The sequence below is a fragment of the Phyllostomus discolor genome, chromosome 5 (genome assembly GCF_004126475.2).
Source record: "Phyllostomus discolor isolate MPI-MPIP mPhyDis1 chromosome 5, mPhyDis1.pri.v3, whole genome shotgun sequence".
NCBI lineage: Eukaryota > Metazoa > Chordata > Mammalia > Chiroptera > Phyllostomidae > Phyllostomus > Phyllostomus discolor.
This window is the reverse complement of record NC_040907.2, coordinates 69,764,939-69,770,455: the sequence shown is the minus strand read 5'-3', so window position 1 is coordinate 69,770,455 and position 5,517 is coordinate 69,764,939.

Below are 5,517 nucleotides of genomic sequence, written 5' to 3'. Positions count from 1 at the left end.
AGGAGGGTATACACAACCCATACAGGGGGCACACATCAAGTACCCAGCTCAGGTGATAGAAGAGGCTGTGCCACTGGACCCTACAGGACACCTACTACATAAGACTGACTACTCTACTAAGACCAGGAAACATATCAGCTCTGCCTAATACATGGAAACAAACACAATGAGGCTGGCAAAATGGGGAGACAAAGAAACATGTCCTACATGAAAGAACAGAGCAAAACTCCAGAAAAGGAACTAAACAAAATGCAGACAAAGCAATCTACTAAAGGCATATTACAAAACACTGGTTATAAGGGAAACCAAGATGGTGGAGGAGTGAGTGGAAGCTACATTAACCCCCTCCCCAGACCAATTTGGAATTACAACTAAATTGTAGAGAAGTCATCTGTAATAACCAACTGAACAATAACTGGAGAACAGCCTTATAACCGTGGACAGACAGATGAAACCTCTTTACCACAATGTGACTGGTATGGATTGTAGAGGAGATGCAAGAGGATGGCTGAGCTCTCACAGGTGGCAGCTAAAGGGCCAAAGGGAAATTTAAGCAATGTGGGGGCTGGGGAGATGTTCTCCCTGAGAAGTGTGGGCTCTAAACCCCAAGCTGGGCTCCCCAGCCTACAGCACCAGAGCTAGAAAGGAATCCAGATAACATCCAGCTGTGAAAAGCAGCAAGGTTTCTGTCTGCTAGGGAGGGATGGCTGGAGACACAGAAAGCCTCTTAAAGGGACAATGCACACAATTTTGTTTGTAGTCACTGACACTGGGCTCCAGCAGAGGAGGGCAGATTGGACTAGAGACACTTGACAAGAGCCTGGTGCTAGTGGCTTTGAGGAGAGAACTGAGGGAGCAGCTGCCAGGATCCCTATGCTGAGTCATTCCCCATATTGTAGGAGAAAACTTGCTTAGGCAGAGCAGTCCCCTCCAAATGGCATCAGCCTAAGGGGAAGCAATAGCCCCATCAACAGGAAATACTCTGCACTGCCCTGAGTTGCTTATGCTTGATTACTGATTACAGATCGACTACATTAACAACTGAAGGGGACGGCCACAGAGTGCAGATTGCTGCTAGTAGTCTCAAACAGGCTACCTAGGGCCAGACTGGAATGCACCATCTGACATCACCAGGGGTGGATCCAGGAAGAAAAGAGAGTGCACCTGTACAACACCAAACAAGACATAGTGGACAGAGTAACACTTAGTCAGCCAAAGAGAGGGAAGGATCCCCCAAAGAAGGAACCAACAACAACCAAACCCAATTATAACCAGAGAGCCCATATAAATGGCATAAAGTGCATCCCAAGAGCATCAAGTTTAGGAGATCAAGGAGACTGCACCACTGAATCCCACAGGTTTCCTACCAAGAAGCCCATACCACAAAGACAGGGAGTCAAAGCAGATCAACCTAAGAAGCAGAAACAAACAAGAAGAGTCACTTAAATGGGGAGACAAAGAAACTGCTCCCAATCAAAAGGAAAGGGGGAATCCCCAGAAAGAGTGCTAGATGAAATATAGGCAAACACACTATCAGACACTGCATTCAAAATAATGGTTATAAGGATGCTCAATGAACTCAGTGAGAACTAAAAAGAACTCCAGGGAAGCTACAAGGAACTTACTGCAAACTATACCAGTATGCAAATGAATATAGAAACTATCAATAAGAGCCAGGAGGAAATGAAGAATACAATATCTGAAATGAAGAACACAGTAGAAGGAATTAAAAGCAAGTTAGATGAAGCAGAGGATCAAATCAGCAAGCTGGAGGACAAAGTAGAAAAAAATTCCCAGACATAGCAACAAAACCAAAAAAGACTCAAAAAGGATGAAGAGAGTTTAAGGGAACTGCAGGACAACATGAAATGTAATAATATCTGTATCATAGGGATACCAGAATGGGAAGAAGAGGAGCAAGGATAGAAAACCTGTTTGCAAAAGTAATGACAGAAAACTTCCCCAACTAGAAGAGAAAAAAAATCACATAAGTCCAGGAAGCACAGAGGGTCCCAACAAAGATGAGCCCAAAGAGACCCACTTCAAGACTCATCATAATTAAAATAGCAAAATTTAAAGACAAAGAGAGAATCTTAAAGGCAGCAAGGGATAAACAGGTAGTAACATACAAGGGAGCCCTGATAATGCTAGCAGCTGATTACTCAATAGAAACACTACTGGCCAGAAGAGAATGGCAAGAAATATTCCAAGTAATGACAAGCAAAGGCCTGCAACGAAGACTACTCTATCCAGCAACACTCTCAATTAAAATGGAAGATGAAATAAGGAGTTTCCCAGACAAAAGAAGGCTAAAAGAATACACCTCCACCAAACCAGCACTGCAAGATATGCTCAAAGGACTGCTTTAAGAAGGAGAAGGAAGGAAAAGAGCGAGCGAGCGAGAGGAACGCAGGTACAAAGGGGAGAAAATGGCAATGAATAAGTACCTATCAATAATAACCTTAAATGTAAATGGATTAAATGCTCCAATCAAAAGATATAGGGTAACTGAGTGGATAAGAAACTATGACCCACACATGTGCTGCCTACAAGAGACCCACTTCAGAACAAAAGACCTATACAGACTGAAAGTGAGAGGGATGGAAAAAAAATAATCCAAGCAAATAGGCATTTAAAAAAGCTGGGGTAACAATCCTTATATCAGACAAAATAGATTTCAAAACAAAGACCATAAAAAGAGACAAAGAAAGACACTACATAATACTTAAGGGAATACTCCGTCAAGAAGATATAACCCTTGTAAACATATATGTACCCAACATAGGAGCACCCAAATAAATAAGGAAAACCTTGGAGGACTTCAAGAAAGATATTGACAACAACACATTCATAGCAGGGAATTTTAACACCTCATTGTTAACAATGGATAGATCTTCCAAGCAAAGAATCAACAAGGATATTGTGGCATTTAACGACACTCTAGATTGAATGGACTTTATATATATATATATATATATATATATATATATATATCCTTTCATCCCAAAGAAACAAAACATACATTCTTTTCAAATGCACATGGAACCTTTTCAAAGATGGACCACATGGTAGGACACAAAACAAGCCTCAACAAATTCAGAAAAATTGAATATATATCAAGCATCTTCTTGGATCACAAAGGCCTGAAACTGGAAACCAACCACAAGGAAAAAAACTCAAAAACATTCAAACTCATGGAGACTGAATAACATGCTATTAAATAATGAATGGGTTAACAAGGCAGATCAAGGAATTAATTAAAAAGTTTCTGGAAACAAATGAAAATGAACACACAACAGAACAAAATCTATGGGACACAGCAAAGGCGGTCCTTAGAGGGATGTTTAGAGCAATACAGGCCTACCCAAAAAGGATAGAAAAATCTCAGATAAACAACCTAACCCTACATCTACAAGAACTAGGGGAACAACACTAAACAAAGCTCAGAGCAAGCAGAAGGAAGGAAATAATCAAGATCAGAGCAGAATTAAATGACATAGAGACTAAAAGAACAATTTAAAGGATCAATAAATCCAGGAGCTGCTTCTTTGAAAAGGTAAACAAAATTGACAAGCCTTTAGACAGACTCACCAAGAGAAAAGAGAGAGGACCCAAATAAATAAAATCAGAAATGAAAGAGAAGAGATTACAACTGATACCACAGAAATACAAAGGATTGTAAGAAATTACTATGAACAACTATATGCCAAGAAATTTGACAACCTGGGCGAAATGGATAAATTTCTAGAAATATATAATCTTCCAAAATTGAATCAAGAAGAAGCAGAATACCTGAATAGATGGATAACAGTTAGTGAAATTGAAGCAGTAATCAAAAAACTCCCAGCCAACAAAAGCCCTGGACCAGAGGGCTTCACTGGAAAATTTTACCAAACATTTAGCAAAGAGCTAATCCTTATTCTTCCTAAACTACTTCAAAAAATTCAAGAAGATGGAAGACTCCCAAACTCTTTTTTATGAAGCCAGTATTATCCTAATTCAAACACCTGGTAAAGATACATCAAAAAGTAAAATTACAGGCTAATATTGCAGATGAACATAGATACTAAAATCCTCAACAAAACATTGGCAAACCAGATCCAGCAATACATCAAGATCATACATCACAATCAAGTGGGATTCATCCCAGGGATGCAAAAATGGTACTATGTTCACTAATCAATAAACATAATACACCACATAAACAAAAGGAAACATAAAAATCACATGATCATATCAATAGATGCTGAAAAAGGTTTGACACAGTACCCAATTATGATTAAAACACTCAGCAAAGCAGGAGTAGAGGGAGCATACCTCAGCATAATAAAGGTCATGTATGAGAGACCTATGGCCAACATCATACTCACTGGGCAAAAATTAAAAGTTTTCTCACTATGACCAGGAACAAGACAAGAGCGTCCACTTTTACTACTTTTATGCAACACAGTATTGAAAATTCTAGCCACAGCAATCATACAAGAAAAAGAAATAGAAGGCATCTAAATTGGAAGGGAGGAATTAAAACTGTCATTATTTGCAGATAACATCATAGTGTACATAGAAAACCCTACAGATTCCACCAAAAAACTACTCAACCTAATATGCGAATCTGGCAAAATACTGGGATACAAAGTCAATATTCAAAAGTTGAAAGCATTTTTGTACACCAACAATGTAATATGAGAAACTGAAACTAGGGAAAAATCCCATTTACTATTGCAACAAGAAACGTCAAGAACCTAGGAATTAACTTAACCAAGGAAGTAAAAGACCTCTACTTGGAAAACTACAGAACACTGAAGAAAAAAATTAGGGAAGATACAAATAAGTGGAAGGCTATACTGTGTTCATGGATTGGAAGAACTGACATCATCAAAGTGTCCATACTTCCCAAAGCAATCTATAGATTCAGTGCAACCTCTATTAAAATACCAATGACATATTTCACAGATTTAGAACAAATATTTCAAAAATTTTTATGGAAACAAAAATGACCCCATATAGCCTAGCAATCTTGGGAAAGAAGAACAAAGTAGGAGGGATCACAATACCTGATATCAAACTACATTTCAAGGCCACTGTAATCAAAATAGTCTGGTACTGGCATAAGAACAGACACATAGATCAATGGAACAGAATACAGAACCCAGAAATAAACCCATGTCTCTATGGTCACTTAATATTTGGCAAAGAGGGCATGAACATCCAATGGAGTAAAAATAGCCTTTTCAATAAATGGTTCTGGGAGAACTTGAATGGTACATGCAAAAAGATGAAACTAGACCTCCAACTTATACCATACATCAGAGTAAACTCAAAATGGATGAGACTTAAACATAAGCCATGACATCATAAAAGTCCTAGAGAAAAAATAGGCAGTAAATATCAGATATTCCATGAAGTAATATTTCTGCTGATATATCCCTAGGGCAAGGGAAATCAAGGAAAGAATAAACAAATGGGACTACTTCAAATTAAAAAGCTTGTGCATGGCTAATGAAAACATCATCAAAA